This window comes from Salvelinus sp. IW2-2015, unplaced genomic scaffold, assembly GCF_002910315.2.
Source record: "Salvelinus sp. IW2-2015 unplaced genomic scaffold, ASM291031v2 Un_scaffold5647, whole genome shotgun sequence".
Classification (NCBI taxonomy): Eukaryota; Metazoa; Chordata; class Actinopteri; order Salmoniformes; family Salmonidae; genus Salvelinus; species Salvelinus sp. IW2-2015.
Window position 1 is genome coordinate 17,873 of NW_019946912.1, and position 8,695 is coordinate 26,567.

An 8,695-nucleotide genomic window follows, 5' to 3' on the forward strand; every position below is an offset into this window, starting at 1 on the left:
CCTCTAGGTTACAGAGAGCTGGTAGTCCCATCCACCACACTACCAGGTGTGAAACAGGGTAGAGACTCAGGGGGTGTGTTAATTTGATATAGAGCAGACCTAACTCACTCTATTAAATTAGTCAAAACATAAACATTTTACATCTGGCTATAAATTAATAAGGAAATGGTCTCAACAGAGAAAAATATCCTCATGTGTGTTCTACCTACAGTACATCCCCCCAACATAATCCCCATACTTTAACGCTGACAGCTTCTCCATCCTAGAGGGGGAGATCAACCATTTCCAGGCTCAGGGACATGTACTAGTCTGTGGTGACCTACAGGACCAGTCAAAAGTTTGGACACAACTTCTCATTCAAGGGCTTTTCTTTATTTTTTTTAACTATTTTCTAAATTGTAGAGTGTGCAGAGCTGTCATCAAGGCAAAGGGTGGCTACTTTGAGGAATCTCAAATATAAAATATATTTTGATTTGTTTAACACTTTTTTTTTTGGTATGCAGATCGGAGGGGGTGAACAAGGTGACTGGTGGTGTTGATGATGTTTTCAAGAGATGTAATCAAGAGAGAGGTCAGAGAGACGGGTCTGTAGTCATTTGATGCAGATGGATGAGAGTTTTTTTGTAACAGGTACAACAATGTATATATATTTTTGTTCCAGAGAGATGTAATTTCCAATGTATCCAGGGACCGCTGAAAGAGAGATCAGAAAACAGCGCCCAGCTGAGTGGAACGGTGTTTCCAGACACGACCACTTATGTTATCAGCCCCCGGGGCTCTCTTCCTGCTTCGGTGCTTTTGAAAACTCATACGACTTCCTCATTGATGACAAATACGTTCTCAGTTGCCATGACATCCTCCTCAAGATAAGGCCGTGGGAGCAGGGCCGCCCCCCTTTGCTTCAAAGCAGGTGAAGAACTCATTCAGTTCATTGGCTGTAGAGAGGCACACCCTCTCGTCCGGACAGGGATCGATTTTTATTTATTTTATTTCACCTTTATTTAACCAGGTAGGCCAGTTGAGAACAAGTTCTCATTTACAACTATCGAACTGGCCAAGATAAAGCAAAGCAGTGCGACACATATAACAACACAGAGTTACACGTGGGATAAACAAACATACAGTCAATAACACAATAGAAAAAAAGTCTATATACAGTGTGTGCAAATTAGGTAAGACTAGGGAGGTAAGGCAATAAATAGGCCATAGTGGCGAAATAATTACAATTAAACACTGGAGTGCTAGATGTGCAAAAGATTAATGTGCAAGTAGAGATACCATTACACCCGTAAAGGAGCAACAACAACAAAAATAACAATATGGGGATGAGGTAGTTGGATGGGATATTTACAGATGGGCTGTGTACAGGTACAGTGATCTGTGAGCTGCTCTGTTAGCTGGTGCTTAAAGCTAGTGAGGGAGATATGGGTCTCCAGCTTCAGTGATTTTTGCAGTTCGTTCCAGTCATTGGCAGCAGAAAACTGTAAGGAGAGGCAGCCAAATGAAGAATTGGCTTTGGGGATGACCAGTGAGATATACCTGCTGAGGCGCGAGCTACGCGTGGGTGCTGCTATGGTGACCAGTGAGCTGAGATAAGGTGGGACTTTACCTAGCAAAGACTTATAGATGACCTGTAGCCAGTGGGTTTGGCAACAAATATGAAGCGAGGGCCAGCCAACGAGTGCAATAGTATATGGGGCTTTGGTGACAAAACGAATGGCACTGTGATAGACTACATCCAATTTGTTGAGTAGAGTGTTGGAGGCTATTTTGTAAATTACATCGCCGAAGTCAAGGATCGGCAGGATAGTCAGTTTTACAAGGGTATGTTTGGCAGCATGAGTGAAGGATGCTTTGTTGCGAAATAGGAAGCCGATTCTAGATTTAATTTTGTGAGTCTGGAAGGAGAGTTTACAGTCTAACCAGACACCTAGGTATTTGTAGTTGTCCACATATTCTAAGTCAGAACCGTCCAGAGTAGTGATGCTGGACGGGCGGGCGATTGCGGGCAGCGATTGGTTGAAGAGCATGCATTTAGTTTTACTTACATTTAAGAGCAGTTGGAGGCCACGGAAGGAGAGTTGTATGGCATTGAAGCTCGTCTGGAGGTTAGTTAACACAGTGTCCAAAGAAGGGCCAGAAGTATACAGAATGGTGTCGTCTGTGTAAAGGTGGATCAGAGAATCACCAGTAAGTAGCAAGAGCGACATCATTGATGTATACAAAGAAAAGAGTTGGCCCGAGAATTGAACCCTGTGGTACCCCCATAGAGACTGCCAGAGTTCCGGACAACAGGCCCTCCGACTTGACACACTGAACTCTGTCTGAGAAGTATTTGGTGAACCAGGCGAGGCAATCATTTGAGAAACCAAGGCTATTGAGTCTGCCGATAAGAATGTGGTGATTGACAGAGTCGAAAGCCTTTGCCAGGTCGATGAATACAGCTGCACATTAATGTCTCTTATCAATGGCGGTTATAATATTGTTTAGGACCTTGAGCGTGGCTGAGGTGCACCCATGACCAGCTCGGAAACCAGATTGCATAGCGGAGAAGGTACGGTGGGATTCAAAATGGTTGGTGATCTGTTTGTTGATTTGGCTTTCGAAGACCTATAAGCAGGCGTAGGCATAGAGATAGGGCTGTAAAGTTTGGGTCTAGACTGTCCCCCCTTTTGAAGAGGGGACAACCGCGGCAATTTTCCAACTTTGGGGAAACTCAAATGATACAAAAGAGAGGTTGAACAAGCTAGTAATAAGGGTTGCAACAATTTTGGCTGATCATTTTAGAAAGAGAGGGTCCCAGATTGTCTAGCCCAGCTGATTTGTAGGGGTCCAGATTGTCTAGCCAGCTGATTTGTAGGGGTCCAGATTGTCAGCCCAGCTGATTTGTAGGGGTCCAGATTGTCTACCCAGCTGATTTGTAGGGGTCCAGATTGTCTAGCCCAGCTGATTTGTAGGGGTCCAGATTGTCTAGCCCAGCTGATTTGTAGGGGTCCAGGATTGTCAGCCCAGCTGATTTGTAGGGGTCCAGATTGTCTAGCCCAGCTGATTTGTAGGGGTCCAGATTGTCTAGCCCAGCTGATTTGTAGGGGTCCAGATTGTCCATCCCAGCTGATTTGTAGGGGTCCAGATTGTCATACCCAGCTGATTTGTATGGGTCCAGATTTGTCTAGCCCAGCTGATTTGTAGGGGTCCAGATTGTCTAGCCCAGCTGATTTGTAGGGTTCCAGATTGTCAAGCCCAGCTGATTTGTATGGGTCCAGATTGTCAAGCCCAGCTGATTTGTAGGGGTCCAGATTGTCAAGCCCAGCTGATTTGTAGGGGTCCAGATTGTCAAGCTCAACTGATTTGTAGGGGTCCAGATTTTGCAGCTTTTCAGAACATGAGCTATCTGGATTTGGATGAAGGAGATATGGGTGAGGCTTGAGCAATTTGCAGGGCTGTTGACTAGGGTAGGGTTTGGCCAGGTGGAATGCATGGCCAGCTGTAGAAAAATGCTTATTGAAATTCTCAATTATTGTGGATTTATCGGTGGTGACAGTGTTTCCTGTCCTCAGTGCAGTGGGCAGCTGGGAGGAGGTGCTCTCTTATTCTCCATGGACTTTACAGTGTAACATAACTTTTTGGAGTTTGTGCTGAAGGATGCAAATTTCTGTTTGAAAAAGATAGCCTTTGCTTTCCTAACTGCCTGTTTACATTGGTTCCCTAAAAAGTTGCATACGCATACGGGGGGTATTCGATGCTAATGCCGAACGCCACAGGAGGTTTTTGTGCTGGTCAAGGGCAGTCAGGTCTGGAGTGAACCACGGGCTATATCTGTTCCTGTTTCTATATTTTTGGAATGGGGCATGCTTATTTAACCTCTCTTGGGTAGGGGGCAGTATTTTCACGTCCGGATGAAAAGCATGCCCAAAGTAAACTTCCTGCTACTCAGGCCCAGAAGCTAGGATATGCATATGCATGGTAGCATTGGATAGAAAACACTCTATAGTTTCTAGAACTGTTAAAATAATGTCTGTGAGTATAAGAGAACTGGTTTGGCAGGCGAAACCCAGAGGACAATCTATCCAGGATTCTTTTTTTTTCGTTTTAGGTCATTGGACTTTCCAATGCTTTTCTATGGGAAAGTCTAATAATTAGGACCCATATTGCAGTTCCTATGGCTTCCACTAGATGTCAACAGTCTTTAGAAATTGTTCGAGGTTTTTTTGAAAAATGAACAAGTATTCGTATTCTTTCTAAGTGTCACTCAGAAGGACTCTAGTCTTTTGGTGCGCGTGAATGAGTGCCGCTCCTCGTTGTTTTTCTCCGGTATTGAAAACAGTTTATTCCGTCATAAATTTGATCAATTATTTACATATTAGGGTACCTGAGGTTGGATTAGAAATGTTGTTTGAAATGTTTGGACCAAGTTTATAGGTTATTTTTTACATTCCTTTGTAGGCATGTTGGGCGAGTTGGAACGGGTGTATTTTCTGAATCAAACGCGCCAAATAAATTGACATTTTTTGGGATATAAAGAAGGACTTTATCGAACAAAACGATGATTCATTGTGTAAAAAGATGAAGATCTTCAAAGGTAAGCGATTTATTTTATCGCTGACTTTCGTGATGCATCTGCTTGGTTGGAAAATGTTTTGCTCCGGTGAGGGCGCACACTTGGTTATTTATCTCTGGTATTGAATATACTATTTTCCATCTTAAATTTTATCGTTTATTTACATATTAGGGTACCTGAGGATTGATTAGGAACGTTGTTTGACATGTTTGGAACCAAGTTTATTGGTAACGTTTGGGATTAATTTTGTATGCATTTTGAACGAGGGGAAACAGGTGGATTATTGACTGAAGTGCCTTTTTTTACTTTTTTGGGATATAAAGAAGGACTTTATCAAACAAAAGGACTGTTTGTTATGTAACAGGGACCCTTGTGATTGCAACCAGATGAAGATCTTCAAAGGTAAGGGATTTATTTTATCGCACTTTCTGACTTTCGCGATGCATCTGCTTGGTTGGAAAATGTTTTTAATCCTTTTGTATGCGGGGCGCTGCCCTCAGATAATCGCATGGTATGCTTTCGCCATAAAGCAGCCTTTATTTAAATCTGACCAAAGCGGCTGGATTAAAAAGGAATTAAGCTTTTAAAATGATGTAAAACAATTGTTTTCATGAATGTTTAATATGAGGAACTGTAGTATTTTTGAATTTCCGCTCTGCAATTTCACCTGGATGTATGTCGCAGTTTGGCGGTCGCTAGAGGCACGTTCTAGCGCCAACAGAAGTATGGTACGTTATCAACAATTACATAGAGATGATTCATTTACTTTTGGCTTCAGAGTAGCTTCATTACTGAATATTACACACTCAGTTTTAAGTTGGATGGTATTTCCAGGTTCTGCTGTGTGTCTTCTGAGGTTTTGGTGTTAGAAGCTTGTTTTTAACCTCCCCCTCTCTCCAAGTTGCAATCAAAATTCAAGCTGCTTTATTGGCATGAAAAACATTGTGTCAATATTCCAAAGCAACAATGTATACAATATACATTGTATACAATTATAAACAATGACTCTCCTCTTCTCCTCTCTCTCTCTCTCTCTCGTCTCCTCTCTCTTCTCTCTCTCTCTCTCTCTCTCTCTCTCTCCTCTTCTCTCTTCTCTCTCTCTCTCTCTCTCTCTCTCTCTCTCTCTCTCCGGTCTCCTCTCTTCCTCCCCCCCCCCCTCTTCCCTCTCTCTCCCTCTCCTTCTCTCTCCCCCCTCCCTCTCTCGTCCCCTCCCTTCTCTCTCCCCCCCCTCTCTCTCTCTCCCATGACATGCAGTGTTTCCATTCCTCTCTCTCCTTCTTCCCCCTCTTTCTCCCCCACTCTCCCTCGCCTTCTCCCCCCCCCTCTCTCTCCCCCCCTGCGCTCCCTCTTTTTGTCTTTCTCTGTCCCTCCCCCCATGACTTCAGTGTTCCCATCTCTTCTCCCTCTCTCTCTCCCCCTCTCTCTCTCCCCCACTCTCCCTCTCCCCTCTCTGTCTCTCCACCCCGTCTCTCTCTCCCCCTCTCTCTCTCGGTTCTGTCTTTCATCTGTCCTCTTCTCCAGGACATTTAGTTGTTTCCATCTCTCTCCCCCAAGGAGAAGTAAAGTCAATTATCAGTGTTACCATTTCCTGAACACTCAGGGGCGTCGATTAGTCTCTCCTGAGGTACTGAAGGGGATGTGTCCTAACAGCCACATAATCCCTACAAAGGGCCACTACTTTTGACCAGAATCCAAGGTTCATGGTTAGAATTAGTGCCACTATAAACATAATAGTGTGCCATTGGACGCACCCTGAAGGGGGTTGTATGGATACTAGTGTACGGAGGGAGGAGACAGGGTAATGTTAACTTTGTATGTTATATGCAATTTCCCCTCATAGAAAAGGAGGTAATTCAATCCTCTCGCTAGCATCTGAAAATGTAGAGAAAATCTGTCTTTGTCAAGGCTGTGTTATTATGATATTATAGAGGGCCATGCCATGCCATTAGTTCATGGGTTACTCTCTCTCTCTCCACCCATTAGTACCCGTCTCTCTCTCCTTTGGAGAGATTGTGTTTTGTGTGTGTCGTGTGTGTATCTGTGTGGTGTTGTGTGGTTTTTGTGTGTGCTGTTTGCTGTTTGTGAGAGAGTGTTGTGTGTGTGTGTGTGTGTGTTGTGAGAGAGTGTGTGTTTGTGAGAGTGATGTGTTATGTGAGAGTGTGTGTTTGTGAGAGTGTGTGTGTGTGTGGTTGTGTGTTGTTTTGTTTTGTGAGAGATGTGTGTGTGTTTGGTTTGCTGAGAGAGGGTGTGTGTTTAGTTTGTCGAGCAGAGTGTGTGTGTTTGTGTGTTATGAGAGTGTGTGTGTGTCTCAGGTCTTGTGTGTGTGTGTGTTGTGTGTTTGTTTGTGAGAGAGGTGTGTACTGTGTGTCTGTCTGCGTTTGTGTGGTGAGTGGTATGTATTATCATTCCAAGACATAATTATGCATAATGCTGTTATGGGACCAATTACACTTCCTGTAAAAACTCCCCTCATTTAGGAGATGGTTGGATAAGAATGATTGAGGAGACCTCCAGAGTTATGCAATAATACAGAACTTCATCATCACCACAGAACTGTCTTGGTCTAAATACAGGACTCAGCATCACCCAGGAACTGTCTTGGTCTAATACAGACTCATCAATCACCACAGAACTGTCTTGTCTAATTACCCAAGACTCATCACCACCACAGGAACTGTCTTGTCTAATACAGACTCCATCATTACCACAGAACTGTCTTGGCTCTAATACAGACCTGAATCATACCACCACAGAAACTGTTTGGTCTAATACAGAACTTCATTCACCACCAACAGAAACTGTCTTGGTCTATACCCAGACTCATCATCCAACCACAGAACTGTCTTGGTCTAATACAGACTATCAATCACCACAGAACTGTCTTGGTCTAATACAACTTCATCATCACCCACAGAACTGTCTTGAGTCTAAATTTTAACCCCAAGGGGAAACTCATCATCACCACAGAAACTGTCTTTGTCTAATACAGACTCATCATCACCACAGAACTGTCTTGGTCTAATTACAAGACTCACACCACACATAACTGTCTTTGGTCTAATACAGACTCATCATCCACCAAAGGAACTGTCTTGGTCTAATACAGACTGATCATCACCACAGAACTGTCTTGGTCTAATACAGACCATCATCACCACAGAACGGTCTTGGTCTAATACAGACTCATCATCACCACAGAACTGTCTGCGTCTAATACAGGACTATCACCACCACAGAACTGTCTTGGTCTAATACAGACTCATCATTACCACAGAACTGTCGTGGGTCTAATACAGACTCATCATTCACCACATAACTGTCTTTGGTCTAATTAACAGACTCATCATCACCACAGAACTGTCTTGGTTCTAATACAGGGGACTCATCACCACCCCAGAACTGATCTTTGGTCTAATACAGACTGATCATCACCACAGAACTGTCTTGGTCAATAAGACTGATTCATCACCACCACAGAAACTGTCTTGCCGTGCTAATACAGACTTCATCATCACCACAGAACTGTCTTGGTCTAATACAGACTCATTCACCACCACAGAACTGTCTTGTCTAAAACAGGATCAATCATCACCACAGAACTGTCTTGGGCTAATACAGACTCATCATCACCACAGAACTGTCTGCGTCTAATACACACTCATCTCACCACAGAACTGTCTTGGTTAATACAGAACTCATCACCCACCACAGAACTGTCTTGTCTAATACAGACTCATCATCACCACAGAAACTGTCTTCGGTCTAATACAACTGATCATCACCACAGAACTGTTTTGGTCTAATACAGATCTTCATCATCACCACAGAACTGTCGGTGGTCTAATACCCAGACTCATCATCACCACAGAACTGTTCTTGGTTCTAATACAGAACCATGATCACCACAGAACTGTCTTCGTCTAATACAGACTCATCATCACCACAGAACTGTTCGTTGGTCTAATACAGACGCATCATCACCACAGAACTGTCTTGGTCTAATACAGGACTCATCACCACCACAGAAGCTGTCTCTGTCTAATACACGATACATTCATCACACAGAAACTGTCTTGGTCTAATACAGACTTCGGCATCACCAAGAAACTGTCTTGGTTCTAATACAGGACGCATCAC